Below are 17,022 nucleotides of genomic sequence, written 5' to 3' on the forward strand. Positions count from 1 at the left end.
TAAGGAGAGACAGTTGGATGAGATGCACATGCAGAGGCTGATGCTCTGGGTTGGTAAGGAGAGACAGTCGGATGAGATACACATGCAGAGGCTGATGCTCTTGTTGTACTGCCAGCATGCCAGTTCCTGTCATTGACAAAGAAACCAAAGAGCTCCATTGCCCTGACACATTGAACTGGGGGAAAGCAAATGTTAATGAACTTGGAAGGATTCCTTGTTGAGAATGTCAGCCTCATCGATACACAATTCACTGAAGGAGGAAAAGCAAACTTGAAATATCTTAATACCAAACATTTCATTTAATGATGGTCTTTTAAATTGATGGTATCAGTATTATTGCATGCAAATTATTATTACATGGTTAATTTTCTTTAGTATATATTCTTAATTTTTATGTAATAACTATAATATTTACTAGTTATTTTCTCTACTGAAAATATTCATTAAACAATTATCTCATTATGATAATTTTCCTGGGGTATAAATCAGCTATGTAATATTAAAAAAATATGCTATACAACTAAGCTTAGATATATTTTTCTACTTGTAGGATAATACAGTCATGATATTTCCAACATGTATTCTGTACAATAGAGACAACCATCTCCCTTTGGATTCTCCTGTCTTGGAACACATTACCCTTTATTTGACTATCTCTGTATTGGTTTCCCATAAAAATCTGTATTGATTTAAAAATTCTGTTACTCACTTATAATGCATTTAATGGATAGAGGACAGCATTTATGCCAAGACTGTTGTCTCTCAATGTCCCCTGATGCTCACTGAGGTCACCATGAGCAGGCTATTTATCCTTCCAAAGCATCAACCCAAATCCCTTGAAGCTGAGGCTTTCAGAAAATATGTTCACTGCCTATGGGATGTAGTTGCAAGTGTGATTCATTAAACCTCCAGTCTGCATGCAAAAGAAAGGAAGGAAGGAAGGAAGAAATAGATTTGCATTTAGTTACAGTTGAAAATATTATTTTTAGACATCACATCTCCGTTTTAGTAAGTGGATGCATATCTTTAATAGAATGTAGAAGGTTTTAAAATCAGTCTTATCTGTTGGTGTGAAAACTGATCATGTTCTTTATCTAACAAGAATTATACAGTTTCTTCCTCCAATGACTTCTCTACTGTAGAAATGAAATGGTGTGTCTGGTTATTCTTTATTCCCATGATCAGTGTGTGAACACTAGTTCTATAAACAACAGAAACAGTTTATACTATTCTAAAGTAAACACATCAGGTCCCTAAGTAAAGCATTGTGGATGTAGGTGTTAAAATTTTTAGAATCATGAAATGAAATTTAAATCACATGTGAGAATATTGTTTCATCATGCTTTACAACATAACATAGGACAAAGTCTTTCTAATAGAAAAAAATTAGTGACAATTCTCCCTCTAGATGGTGGGGAATGTTGAGTCTCTCCTTAGTATGGGGCTGGAGTACTAAGTCTCTTCCTGAGAGGAAAGGAAATGGAGAAAGAGCATTGCTTTATTCTCCTGGTATGGGAAAATTGGCAGACATTTACTTCAGTGGGTCAGCCTCACAGGGTATGTTCTCTCGTCTAAGCTTTTCATTTTCTAGGAGCTGGAATAAGAAGCCATCTTACTTGATAATTATTTTCCTCGAAACCAACCATTCTGTCTGTCTGTTCATTGAGTCCCAATAGAAAACAGTGATATTATACATCATTTTTGATTTTATCTTAGCTGTCATGATTATTTAAAAACAGTGAAAGACAGAGGAATCAGAATAGAACCAAAGAAAGTGAGGAAGGCTTCAGGACCAAATGCAATATGGCTTCCTACATGAAATTATGTTACAGATAATCAACATTCATGGGAAAAACTGACAGTTAGAAATTAGTAATAGATTAGTAATAGAAACATGATAGTTTCCTGGTTTTTGAAAAATGGTTATAAAAGACGTTAATGTCAGGGGAAAACTTGGGGACAAATGACTATATGGATATTTCCTATGTGCCATATATAAATATTCTATATATATATAACATTATGTTGAAATTATTTATTAAAAAATAAAGAGTATTAAAAAAGTCTGAAAGAAGCAATGTGTTTAGAAAGGGGTTACTTTATAATTGCTTATGTTTTTCACTTCACTTTGCTGTAGAAGATACAGTCAAATATTGATGTCATCCTAAAATTCTGGAAGTTTGGATATAAATAAGGTTCCATAAAATCTCTTATTTAAAAAAAAAATAGCATTTCTTAAAAATCAGTATATACACATAGTATAGCATATGTCAGGCAGAATTCACACATCAACATGTGTTTGCTGTATTTATAGTTTAATCTTAATGCTTTGAGCCTAAGGAATCGAAATGATCAAGATATTAGTCATTTTTCAACCAAATAAAGCATTCCTTTAGGAAACTGAACGGCAGCCTGAATCTGTGTCAATAATTTCAACCAAAAAATCATTTGAATGCTTTAGAATTCCTATGTCTTCTATTTGTTCAAATGGCATTTTAAAAGTAAATATTTTGAATATTGAAATCAAATAAATCAATAAATATCATATAGTAGTATTATGTAATTGTATTTGTCTGAAAGACCCAAGACTCCCTCCCTATTGTCTCAGGGGAACATATAGAGTTAAGCACAGAATAAGAAAAATATATTCACTGTAAGCATTTAGAGTTTCTGCCTTTCATACTTATTGATAAACAAAAATCCTAATTAAAATACCTAACACAGTTTACCAAGCACTTCACCCTCACACTTACCAATGTAAACTTTGTTTTTATGGCTACATCCTCTTCCATGTCTCCTTTCATGTCAATCTACACCTTTGCTCCATTAAATGACAAACTTGTGTCCCTGCTCCAACAGTCAGGGTCACATCCCAGAATGTGGGAAATTTTGACTCACTTTAAGTATGTTTGAAAATTTTGTCAGCATAAGGATTTCTTGTAAAATCATTGGTGTTTGACAATCATAAAGTCAGGAATTGTACATTGTTTTTCTTTTACAATCTGACATGTTTTTGCCATGAAATACTATTAAGATTAAGAAGCACAGAAATGGAGAAAACGAAAGTGTGAATATAGCAAAACCAGAACAACCAAAGTCCAGCCAATGTTAGCTGGAATACTCCTGTTCCATGCAGATCCATTTTGCCAATCAGGATAGAAGATGAACAAGCAATGCAACAGATCCCTAAGAGCCTGCCCTATGGCCTGCCCAGTCTGGGGTCAGGGGTCATGCAGCCATAGCTACTTTCTTTCCTTCCTAGACTCTCTCAGCAAGAGGCAGCCAGTTGTGTTCTTTTTTTTTTTTTTTCTTTTCACAGCAAGTGGGTCTCAGCATGTGAAGCTTTGAACAATCCTGCACTGCAGGGAATGTTTTGCAGAAATTGCATGACAAGATTGCCAAAAGGATTACCTCTTGATTTTCTTTGTCCTTGGGTTTATTTCATCTAATAATGGGGCAAGAAAGGCACTTTCTACATTGAAGACTGAATTTATTCATGAATCATACGCAGTAAATTGTCCTAAACTCTCTGCTCCTCATAATTTTCTAAGAAAACAATAGTTTTGGTTGGACATAAGGTATATGTTATTTATTTTTTAAATATTTGTTGTCATATTATAAGTTATGAGAATGGAATATTTTTTCTTTCCAGAGCTTAAAGCCAGAATCCTGAAAAGAATATATCAACCTCTGTTTAATTGAAGATATGAAAAACTAAGAATTTATGATATATGGTCAGATCAAATAAGCAATATAGCATTCAGTTACAAAACCTGTAAATAATAATTGGAATAAATTCCAAGAAATACCAGTTTATACCACTTTAGTTATCTGACATAAACATTTATGCTTCGATGAATATGATAGCATCAGCAAGCATTACTGACCAGACTTAAGAAATGGCAGAAGAATAAGTGTGAGACCACAGCTTTCTAAGGCCCTGCATGCATTAGTCAGGAAGAGGGTCTGATTTTCAGTCTCCTGCTCTACACACTGGGAAGGGTGCTGATTACACTTCTAAACTCACGTAGCATCTTAGACCTGAGTGAGATAAGGCCTGCGCTTACTTTCTACATTTTTCTTTTTTTATTTACAGGCTATCCAATGAGCTTTGTATTGAAAAATTAATAATGATTTTATTGAGGCATTATCTTTATTATTTTCTTCTGTTTGTTCTTTCTCCCAATGCCTTAATTTTAAAGCTATGCTTTAGTTTGTATACATAATACCATTAGCTTGTAAAGATTGTTTTGTTGGTTTTTTTGTTTTGTTTTCCTTTATATAAAGCATTTTTTTGCATTTAATTTAATTTTTTTTTTACAATCCAGATTATATCCCCTTCCCTGTCTATCCTCTGGCTTTTCTACATTTCATACCTCCTCCCTGCTCCCCTGTCTCCATGAAGATATCTCCACACACACCCCATCCCCCACCCAAACAGAGCTCTAAACTCCCGGAGGCCTTCAGGCTCTTGAGGGTTAAGTGCATCTTCTCTGACTGAACCCAGACCCACCAGCCCTCTATTGTATGTGTGTTGTGGGCCTCATATCAGCTGGTGTATCCTATCTGGTTGGTGGTTCAGTGTCTGAGAGATCTTGGCAGTCCAACTTAGTTGAGACTGCTGGTCTTCCTACAGGATTGGCTTCCTCCTCAGCTTCTTTCATCCTTCCCAAATTCAACCACAGGGGTCAGCAGCTTCTGTCCATTGGTTGGGGCTTCATCTGACTTTTCCAGCTGCTTGTTGGGTCTTTTGTAGAGCAGTCATGATAGGTCCCTTTTTGTGATCACTCTATAGCCTCAGTAATAGTGTCAGGCCTTGGGGGCCTCCCTTTGACCTGAATCCTGCTTTGGGCCTGTCCCTGAACCTTGTTTTCTTTGGGCTCTTCTCTATTTTTATCCCTGCAGTTCTTTCAGACAAGAACAATTATGGGTCTGAGTTTTTAACTGTGGGATGACAACCCCTTCCCTCACTTGATGCCATCCCTGTCTTTCTGCTGGAGGTGGGCTCTACAAGTTGCCTCTCCCAATTGTAGGGCATTTCATCTAAGGCCCTTCCCTTTGAGTCCTGAGAGTCTCTCACCTCCCAGGTAAGAGGTACATTCTAGAGGGTCCCTTTCTACCTCTCGAGGTTGCTTGTTTCCATTCTTTCAATCTTCTTACAATAAAGCCAAAGGAGAGAAACTGAAACACATTATGTCACCTACAAAATAAACATAACAGGGAGGAACAATCATCTGTCTTTAATATCTCAATATGAATGGACTCAGCTCACCTATAAACTAACAGACTGGAATGTAAACAGGATCCAGCATTTTGCAGATGCAAGAAACATACCTCAATATCAAAGACAGCCACTAACTCAGAGTAAAAGGCTGGAAAAAGGTCTTTGAAGCAAATTGTCCCAAGAAACAAGCTGGAGTAACTGGAGAGACTTTCAACCAAAAGTTTATCAATCGAGATAAGGAAGGACCCTTCATATATTCATCAAAGGAAAAATCCACCAAGAGAAAGTCTCAATTCTGAACATCTATGCCACAAATGCAAGAGTACTCACATTCATAAAAGAAATTTTACTAAAGCTCCAAGCACACATTGAACCCCACACAATAATAGTGGGAGACTTCAACATCCCACTCTCACTAATGGACAGGTCATTGAAACAGAGACTAAACAGAGACACAGTGAAACTGATAGAAGTTATGAAACAAATGGTTTTAACCTGTATCTACAGAACATTTCACCATAAATGAAAGTACCTCATGGTTCCTTCTCCAAAATTGACCAAATAATTGGACACAAAATAAGCCTCAACTGATATAAGATTGAAATAATTCCATGCATCCTATGATATCACCATGGCCTAAGATTGGTCTTCAATAACAAAAACAACAGAAAGCCCATGTACACATGGAAACTGAACAACTCTCTTCTCAGTGAAAACTTGGCCAGGGAAGGAATAAAGAAAGAAATTAAAGACTTTCTCAAATTCAATGAAAATGATAACACAACATACCCAAACTTATGAGACACAGGAAAGCAGTGCTAAGTGGAAAATTCATAGCACTAAGTGCCCTGGTAAAGTAACTGGAGAGATCCTACACTAGCAACTTACCAGCACACTTGAGATCTCTAGAACAGAAGGAAGCAAACACACCCAAGAGGAGTAGAAGGCAGGAAATAGTCAAACCCAGGCAGAAATTGACCAAATAGAGACAAAGAGAACTATACAAAGAAGCAACAAAACCAAAAGCTTGTTCTTTGAGAGAATCAACAAGATAGATAAACCCCTAGCCAAACCAACTAAAGAAAAGGGAGACTTAACAGGAATGGAGGAAATTCAAAAAAATCATCAGATCCTACTGCAAAAGCCTGTACTCAACAAAACTGGAAAATCTAGATGATATGGATGGTTTTCTAGACAGATACCACATTCTGTTCTGAGTAGGAGAAAGTCTGGTTACTATCTAAGAGCAATTAACTGGGAGACTGGCAGAATTCTCATTGCAGTTTTGACTATCAGAAGAGGACCTAATAGCAGTCTCACTATAAATGAGCTTAATAATTACTGACATAATTTTAGGAATTCTTATAGGATCATCATAAAGTCTTAAGTCATCTATTTATCTATATAGCATCACTATAAGAGAATACAACTTCATAGATCTGCAGAGATCAGATCCAAAGGAGTGTGCTATTACTTAGTGATTATTATATATGTATAATAACAGAAAAAAGCATGTTAATAGCAGGAATCATTCCTAAAAGTATTCCCTTATAACCTTGCTTAATAATGGTTCACCTGTCAAAGTTATAAAATAATCCGAAGCAGGCCATTTCAGGATGATCACCTGCTAGTTATTAGATACTATTTTGGTAGAATTGTTAAATGAGGTAATAAAACATCTAATGTTATTAGGAGGGAGGAAGGGAAGGAAAGAGAGTGTGACCACATGTATGTGTGTGCGCACACACATGCGTGTGTATGTGTGTGTGTGTGTGTGTGTGTGTGTGTGAGAGAGAGAGAGAGAGAGAGAGAGAATAACTGAAATGTGTGAGAAGAAATAACTTGTTGAAGACAAGAGAATGTTAAGAAAAATGGAAGAGCATAGAGCACCTCAAAAGAATAAAGGTGTAGGAACATCATTCTTGGAAGAGAAAATACTACACTGAGACTAATGAAAGACTAAGATAAAGCTTCATTGGTTTGAAAACCATCAAGTAAATTCAGGTATCATGGAGGACAAGAGAGGATATGACAAACTCGGCTCACACACATAATTTCTGACTTTTCATTGTAGCATGGGAGCCTGTGGCTTCCCTGAGGAGGTTATGAATACACACTTTAGGATAGTGTCTCTGTCCTTTCCAAGTCTTCAAAGCAGGTCCATTCATACTAATTCAGGTCTGCTATAGAATCATAATATATCAAATAGGAATATCATTGATTTGATAAGTTCAGTCAAGATAAAACTCTGTCAAGACTCTATCTATCTCTCTGTCTGTCTATCTATCTATCTATCTATCTATCTATAAAATGTGTGTATTAATCTAAACTCATATGCATAAACAGATATGTAAATGCTTATATGTAATGGTTATAAAACAAAAACATAATTTCAATACATGTACAGATGCAGATATATGCATAAATACATAAACACATAGAATAAATACACACATATATACTTCTTTACAACATCAATGATAAATTCATGTATATAAAGGAACAGGTAACTGAATATTATTTTAAATTTCAAGATATGTTTTAAAATAACTGAGAACAAAGACAGTTGTTGGACCTTGGTAGTCAGGGGAGCTTTTCTTTCTCTTTAGCTCTTGTTTTCATCATGTAGAATACAGTGAAGAAGAAGCCATTTTGAAGATGATTCAGAAAACAAAATGAAACAGAAAGCAAGTCTCCTAAGTCATCAGAATGTTGAGTGAAAACTTGACTTGAAACCCCACGCATTCCATGAAGTGAAGACATCTTCCAGAACTCACGCATTCCATGAAGCGAGGATGTCTTCCAGAACTCACGCATTCCATAAAGTGAGGACGTCTTCCAGAACTCATGCATTCCATGAAGTGAGGACATCTTCCAGAGTGTTTCACATGTAAATGAGATGGATAAATTAATCCTGAGAACTGCCAAGTACTTTGTCTCAGGTACCTGAGAACCTTATACTTTCTTTCTTACTAGTTTTAATTTAGTCTCTTTTAGATTAGATCCAAGGTGATTCAGCTGATACAGTTATTTATAAGCAAGTTCTACTAAAGCGTAGTGTACACATAGCAGAGATCTAGGCTGTATCCACACCAACAGAAGATGTTCACTTAAAAAGATGTAAATTATCCACATCTCATTCTGGTTGGTGTAAATGAACACTGTGGAATTACTTCTCATTTGGTAGTTACTGAAATTTTAACTTTTCTTTTTATTAATATAAGTTCATAATAGATTAAGGAATATGTATATATATTTTAGAGTTTTCATTACCAGAAATAATTCTTCAAATGTCCAAATTACACAGACTATGAGTTCTTAGATTACATTAGTTATTGTCTGTGATTACAAATTAGCATTTTAAAACATTAATAAAAAGAATTCAAGCTTTATTAATTGATGAATGAACAACTCTCCTATACTATTTATTCATCATCAATAAGAATTGATATGAGATGTACTGTTGTGATAATGGTCATGGATGTTAACGAACATGTGAAACAGAATTCATGTATGACACTTATAAAGTGCTCCAGAAGTAAAGAAGTCTTACTCCTAGGGGAAAATTAATGTTATTGTTCTGCTAAAGGAAGGTAGTAATAAAATGATGTAAAATGACATTAAACAGATTGAAAAATTATATTTACATATTTATGAATATACATATAATGATGTAATAGTAATGAACAAAAAAGGCTATAACTTTCAAAATGAACAAAGAGAGCAACATAGGATAGGTTTTGGATAGAAGAAAAGTAAGTGAGAAATGAGATTATATATAAACTCAAAACAGAATTGAAAATTATTTCTAATGGTATTCTTCTATACCCATAGAGCAGAGCACTAAGGAATCTTCATCAGATAAGTTGTTTCATTCAGTAGATTGTAATTAGCAATGATATCCACAACTGGGCAGTGTGTGAGGGTGAGTGATTTTGGAACACATGGTTCTAAATGCAATGTCTTTATTCAAACCCTGCTCTCAAGGGTCTGGGGTCTATGTGGAAGAGGAGGTGGAAAGACTTTAGGAACAAGATGTGTTAGAAGACTCCAAGGACAAAAGTGTCTTCCAAACACAACAGGAATAATACACATACGAACTGACAGAAACTGAGACAGTGCGCAAAAGACCTGCACAAGATGAAACCAGACAAAATTCCAGAACAAAGGAGGGAACCTGTGCACAAAACCTAATTCCAAGACAAAAAACTATCTACAGGTGATCCTTGCTGGGAAAGAGAGAATCAGGTTTTACCAGTGAAGTGTCACTGGTATAGCTTTGACAGTCCAAATCAGGCCCCATGTGCAGGAATACATAATATAAGTAAAACTAGTTGCATATTTTGTTTTCTCATGTGATTTTTGTTTCATTTTGGTGTGTTTTGTTTTGCTGGTTTCCTTCTTTCACTCTTTGGTTTGTCTGTTTTGATATCTATTTTGTTTGATTGATTAATTGTTGTCTGTGTATTTGTTTTTCCATCTTAGATTTTGTTTATATTAAGGGAAAAATTGTTTGCAAATGTGGAGACATAGCAAAGTCTATGAGGAAGTAATATAATCAAAATATAGTGTATAAAATGTTAAAATAATTTTAAAGCAATTAAACAGAAAAAAAAAAAACCTTGGGGAGTTGAATCAGCTCCTATTCTTCCATATAGAGATTTTGGGCATATTTAGATCTAGTCAGATCCTTTATTCTGCAAAAACTTATTTTATTTTATTTAACAAAAAAACTTTCCCTACATGCAGTACTATTACAAGTTGAATCACCCTGGAGCATGGTGCAAGCCTTTAATCCCAGCACTTGGGAGGCAGAGGCAGACAGATTTCTGAGTTCAAGGGTAGCCTGGTCTACAGAGTGAATTCCAGGAAAGCCAGGGCTATACAGAGAAACTTTGTCTGGAAAAAAAAAAAGAAAGAAAGAAAGGAAAAAAAAGAATAATTGTAACTTGAGGGAATAAAACAAACAACAACAACTCTCCGAGAGCTCTGTGTAGCCTGACTTGAGCATGTGTGGAAGCATCAGATCAAACAACTACTTGGCGACATCATTCAACATTCTTTTACAGTGAAAGCTTGACTATTTTTGATAATTTATTGAATATCTGTGTACAAAATGTTTACAGCACAGCATAGTATAGAATAATCATATTTACACCCCTGATCATGGAGCGGGTAACGTTGTCTAGAATTACAAGCAGGCACCTTACCGTATGTTGGCATCACAAGAAAAGCTTAAAATATATAATGAAACCATTTTACACTACCATACTTTTAAAAACAACAAATCATAGTAAGTCAAGAACCTAGACACAAATATTATGCCTTGCTAGACTTTTAAAATTAGCTTTGCTTTAACTCTCAGAATTCTAAAATAGTAGGATGTCAATAATGCCATCACTTTCATTAAACTATATATAAGAAAATAATGAATATGTTCAGATGTTCAGTTATTCTCTCCTAAATAGGTAAGTGTATGCTTGTTAAAAATATTCATAGTGATTTATATACATAAAATTATTTAAGAAGCATGGGTGGAGTCCAAGTGCCAAAGAGAGAGGTTTTGTTTATTTTTAGAGAGATTATTATCCACAGCCTGTGTTTGTATATAAAAGTAAGTCCAGAGGGTTTGTCCATAGAGATGCTCTCAGGAAGAACAGATGTTGTGAAGTAGTGCTAATGTGATTCCTTTTTGTGCAGCACATTGCAAATTTGGAATTTGCATTCACATTTTAGAATTTAGAGCACCAAGCAAAAGTGCCATCCTAAATATGCCTTTAAGAAACAGCTTGTGTAGTAAATGAAGTAGCAACATGCTGTGACCACAGTCTCTTTTCTTTGATAAATTGATTGCTCCACTATGAGCATCTCTCTAATTCCTTGTTGCCTTATCCATGCTTAAAACCGGAGGTTCGACCCATCTGCAACGTGCCAAGCACGCAGCAGTACTGATTACTTCTTAGGTTTTGTCAGGATAAGTTTGATTTGCCTTTTACGTGAAAGTCATGGAAAAAATCTTTAGCATCAACTCTGAAGGACCTGTTGAAGACTCCATGTCCCTTACATCGTAAAGAGAGTGAATACTAGGTTTTAGAAGTGTTGTTCATATTAAGCCAACCCAACATTCAATAAGCTAAATTTCATATTTTAATTATAATGAAATTGAGAAAGAAGTAAAAAATCAAAGTCTTGCATATCGTGACAGTATATGGAATAAATGTGACCAGTAATAGTCCTTTATATATTAATATAGTCACTTAATATTATATCATACTGTGTATAATTTCAAATATTATATTTTGTCAAATACCAATGCTTTATCTACAGTGAATCAGGTTCATTTTAAACTCTATCTAGCAAAGAAACTGAACATTTTCCTTAAGCTTTTCTATAGCCAAATATAAAAAATATTAAGGAATGCACATATACATCACACACTTCATATGGTATCATATTATATACATTTATGAACAAGCACATACATATATTATACATAGCATTCAAATAAATAGGCATTTCTATTCAAATTTCAATGGAAAAAAATTTGTACTTGGATGGAGAAAAGCTGCTATGGTACAAATTCCTTTTGAACTTGACATTGTGATTTTTAAATATATACAAATTTAAAGAAAGTAGTGCGTTGTATATAATCTTTGTACAAAAATTATAACATTGCTAACACATTCTTCAACATAAGAGCAGAATGTAATAGGATTTGTGAAGGGAAGATTTCATCCTTGTTGTCTATTTAATACGCTGAGTTTCTGATTTCAAAAATAAAAATTATTCACATCCAGTGAAATATTTTAATAATAGTTGTATTCTGTCACAGAATTTATACTGATTGAACAGAATCCATATGCATATATTTTTCAGGTAGATTTATGAATTGAAATTATGTAAGTGTCAATTTGGTATAGATAACAACATGGCGTGTTTCTCACTGCTTTGGAAACATTTTTTGAAGAACTGCATAAAAACCCAATTTAACACAAGCACAAAATCAAACAAGCAGTTTGAAAACAACTTTTTTTTTCCTAGAAAACTTTTAATCTAGAATCTTTGTTAATTATCATGAAAAAGGAAACATTGATTGGAATGGTTTGGGGGATTTTTAACTAAAACTAATTTAGCATCAAAATTATTTTGACTCTGTTTTCCATATTTTTGACAGATAGCTATTGAATACATATAATAATGTTGAAATAACCAGGCAGCAACTATATTTGTACTCTTAGGTCTTGGAATGCCTCTTGTAATGTAGGCTATACTCTACACTCCAGTCAAACATTAAGCTGGTCATTCTGAGATACTTTAAAAATAGAAGGAATTTTTAACACAGACTACAACAGCAGTTGTAGTTAACCTGTGGATCATGACACCTTTGGAGGTCATATATCAGATGTCCTACATATAAGATATTTATATTATGATTACTAACAGAAGCAAAAATATAGTCATGAAGTAACAATAAAACAATTTTATGGTTGAGGGTCAATACAACAAGAGGAACCATATTACAGTGTCAAAGAATTAGGAAGTTTGAGACCCACTGGTCCAGAGAAGGTAGAGAAAAGTTGGTTTTCTAAGTGGGCATGTTCTGACATATCAATCACACAAAAGACATTCCTTGAGAACCAACCACTGACTCACATCTCTTGAAATTCTATCAGGTATCTGCTGTAAACATGTTATGCTCCATTTGATCACTTTGCTCATCCAATTCAAAACCACCCATTTAAAACTCCACTGTATATTTTTAATCCTGACACTTTTTCTAAGCTTTGTACTGTGTGTCACTGCCTTCTTGCTGTCTCTTCTGTGGATAGAAGTGAATGATAAATGAACTATATGCCCTGTCATGTATTGATCAATATTCTTCAAGCAATGGTTCACTACAATAAAAATTGAGCCCTGCATTGATGCAAAATTTATAAATTATCTAAATATTCTATTAAATTGTAACCCTATGATTGCTTTTAAGGTACTATATATGTTATTTTTAGCAGCCCCAATGTCTGAAGTAAGTATTGTGATATGATGACTTTCTCATAAAAGTTTATATTCTTATTTTAAGATTATATCTACCTGAACTACATTATAACATGAAATAGAACAATCGTTGAAGTTCTTGCAACATACATGTAGATATGCCAGTTTTCAATGAATTTAGACAATGGTTTTGCTGAAGCATAGTTGGCTAGGACTTTTTCTTTTATTTAGCATTTTCAAACTGTGATTAAAAAGAAATTAATCACTTTAAGGACAGACTCAGGTATGTAGCTTTCAACACAGCACACCAAATCTGATGCTATGATCTTATTTAAGTTTTGAAGCTTAGCCAAGTCCATTATTCATATTTATAATTTAAAGAGCCACTGTGCTCTGAAAACATTCAAACCCCTCCTGGTTGTATTAATATTTGATATTTGATTAGGTTAAGATGCAAATGTGAACCCTCCATATGCTGCTGAATTGCACAGGGACAGCAGGTTCCATGTGGCCAGGCCACCTTGGATCTCCCAGTGATAAATATTCACAAACTCTATTAATAGCTCATCATCACTACTTGTGTTTTGCCCTGCCAACCTTAGGGCCAGTGATCAAATGTGTCATGATTTTCCCAACTGCAGAAATTTATGCTTTCAATAATTATTGGTTTCTGAAAGTGGAAAATTTTTCTTAAAAAAAGTAAAAAATAATCTGCAATATTATGTTTTTTTCAATTAAAAAAGTAGATACACAAGTTAACCACACTGTGAAAAAAATACTAATATTTGTTAGAACTGGAAGAAAAACAAAAGAAACACACATATTAGTTGCCATAAAAAAGCTTAGAGAACTTTCAATTTTAAAGGCACCTTCTATAGATCATATCAAAGTAAGTGGAAAAATAATTTTAAAAGATACCAAGAAGATAAAAAGATAATAATTATGGAAGGGATGTATATTTATGTTAGATCTTAAGAGCTGGGATATGCAATCCTTTTATAGGACTAAATGTTGTCCACAATCTCCTTGCTGAGAAAATGATTTATGAGATTGAGAGAAGATGAGTTAAGATCTGTAGAGCAAAAGAAACAGGAATGGTCATGGCGATCCTTTCCATGTTGAAGGGCCAGCCATGCACAGAAGAAACACTTTTTGAGAATAATATAAAATAGGGAATAAAACAAGTTGAGCAGTTTTACTTTTTTCTTCAATATCCATTTTCTACCCCTCAATGGTCCCCAGTTTTACTTGAGAAGTAATGTTGAAAGTGGGGGATGTGGGCAGGTACTGGAGTCTGCCTCATGGGTCTCATCAGAAATGAGTAGGCACTTACAATGGTCCCAACAGGTGCACCTCACAGCTCAGCTTTTCTGCAAGAGCAAAGTTAGGGTTTCTTCCTTCAGTGTGCTGAGTTAAAAGGTGAAATACAGAAATCATTTTTTTTTTTTTTTGCTATCATGATTATCAGTATCCATAAACTGACAAGCCAGGAGTGACTGTATGCAAATGTAAGAGAAAAAAGTCCCAATTATTGGTATCAATGAGAACATGACCAAACTACAGTGAAGTGAGCCACATTTCACTATGGTTATGTTAAGGAGACACCTTCATTTGAATAAAAGAGATGTTTTTTCATGTAAGTTGTCATTGTAGTTAAAACTGAAGAACCAATAATAGACTAACCTATTCTTTTACAAGTTAAAGTTTCTCTTTTATGAAAACATGTTCACTTTTCATACACAAACGCACACACACATACACACACATGCACACATACGCACACACGCACACACACACACATACACACACACACACACACACAGATACAAAGTCAAAGCACATAAGTTGTTTAAAAGTGTTGGTTCTTACTTCTTAGACTCCTGAACTTTTTGTGGTCCTATTCTCATCACTTTCAATTTGTTTTGGGGTTTTTTTTTAGCTTGTCTTTCCTCCTGTGAGCTGTGAGTAAGGAATATTGGATTTTTGCTTCTGGATCTTAGAAGGCTTAGCTCTTGAAGAGGGAACAGACATATTCACTGTAGGATTAGAGAGTGTTCTAGTATAGGACAATCACTGTACTCCAGGAGATAGAGGGAGCCAAAGAGCTTGGATGTTTCAGACTCTTGTCCATAACACCATCAACCATTCCCTCAGTCACTCCTCAAGTGTGTGCTGGGACAAAAGCTGTAGGCAAAGTCTTGGTAACTTGGCACCAGTTTTCTCCTTGTCATCTGAGGCTCTAGGTTCCGCCCTCCTTCTATAGGAAACCCCAACTCACTGTGTACAATTTCATCACTTCCTATCCCCTCTCTGTAGAAACTGTGACTGCAGTTTAAGTAGAACTGGAACAGCTTATTAAAGGCTTTTTTAGCTTCAGACAATCCCATGAGGTCATAGAACCTTCTATGATCTCATTCCATCTTTACACTGAGTAGTACTCTAGTATACAAATATGCTTCAGAGCCCCAAACCAGCAAGAAGAAACAAATAGAAGAATAAAATCAGAGACATTTATGAGTTTAGTGAGATTTTCACTAAAACATTGATTATGTATGTCAGATTTTCTTAAAATCTTTATAGGAAAAATGTGAATGAACAGGATCATTTTCAGAACTCTGAACAAGTATTTTTTAAAGTGATTTATTTTATTGTTTATGTGTGAGAAGGGGCACACATGTATGTGTACACCTATAGAGGCCAGAAGATAAAGTTAGATTTCCTGGAGCTGGAATAGCGGGTAGCTGTGAGCCTTCTGGTGTGGATTCTGGCAACTCAACCCCATACCCTTGAAAGAACACTGCTCACTTGTAATTACTGAGCAGCTTCTCCAGTGACACATTTTTGTTTACTATGTGCTACTTAAGTAAGGATACATGAAATTTAATGTAACATGCACACATGTTGGTTCATATGTAGAGGAGTCATATTTCTCCAGCAATAACAGATAACAGTTTATCTTCATAGGAGACTGCGTCCTTGATGCTAAGATGATTGTGTGACCATAAGTCATAACGCCCAATAAATTTAATGAAAATCATATTTGCATCTGAATATGTCTAATTCTTTGGAAGCATTTCACTGTCTCAGAGTTACAGATTTTCTAGCTGGATCAGTCTCAGTCCACTACCACTGAAATATATTCTGCCATTGCTCAAAAAGCAGGTCATGTGATGGAAGTCCTCAGCTCCATCATTCACCTAACCTTGGTCTGCTGTACTTGAATCCTCATCTCTCAGTCTTGCCTTAGATTTTCAATTCTCTAATGTTTTTGTGACTTTTAACTGACAATTCCAAGGAAATATTTTGAATGTGCCAAAAAAACTTTATTTGCACAACTCTCGTAAGTGTTATTGTGGCTTTGCTTGGGACACAAATTCGCCTGCTTTTCTACAGGGAACCCAAGTTGCCTTGGAGTTCTCTGCCAGAAACTGACAAGCAAGGCAGAACAAGGATGACCTATGAAATTATCTTTGCACAAGGACTCACGTCTTATCCTCTCTTCCCTTCCAGTTCAGGTTCTATTAAGGAATTTCCAGCTAACTTGAATCTGACATTTCAGAAAGAATAAAAAGCATATCTTTTATTTATTTATTTATTTATTTATTTATTTTATTTATTTTGGTTTTTTGAGACTGGGTTTCTGTGTATAGCCCTGACTGTCCTGGAACTCACTCTGTAGACCAGGATGGCCTCGACTCAGAAATCCACCTGCCTCTGCCTCCCAAGTGCTGGGATTAAAGGAGTGAGCCACCACTGCCCAGCTAAAAAGTATATCTTTGATTGTACGTTTATTATTTTCAGGGAAA

General features: G+C 34.9%; 1 long non-coding RNA gene across 2 annotated transcripts in view; it reads right to left on the bottom strand.

The window, feature by feature from the left end:
* The window catches only part of LOC116094398, a 25,735-nt gene extending 10,205 nt beyond the window's left edge, over positions 1-15,530 (bottom strand). The window contains exons 1-3 of one of the 2 annotated variants that reach the window (XR_004120085.1): positions 15,086-15,530; positions 7,800-8,095; positions 710-913 (exon numbers count right to left, since the gene is read on the bottom strand). This is a non-coding gene — a long non-coding RNA (uncharacterized LOC116094398). Of the gene's footprint in view, positions 1-709; positions 914-7,683; positions 8,096-15,085 lie in introns of those variants that run through there. The other variant, XR_004120084.1, reaches the window with a different exon arrangement.
* Positions 15,531-17,022: the final 1,492 nt, after the last annotated feature.

Source organism: Mastomys coucha, unplaced genomic scaffold (genome assembly GCF_008632895.1).
Source record: "Mastomys coucha isolate ucsf_1 unplaced genomic scaffold, UCSF_Mcou_1 pScaffold16, whole genome shotgun sequence".
Classification (NCBI taxonomy): Eukaryota; Metazoa; Chordata; class Mammalia; order Rodentia; family Muridae; genus Mastomys; species Mastomys coucha.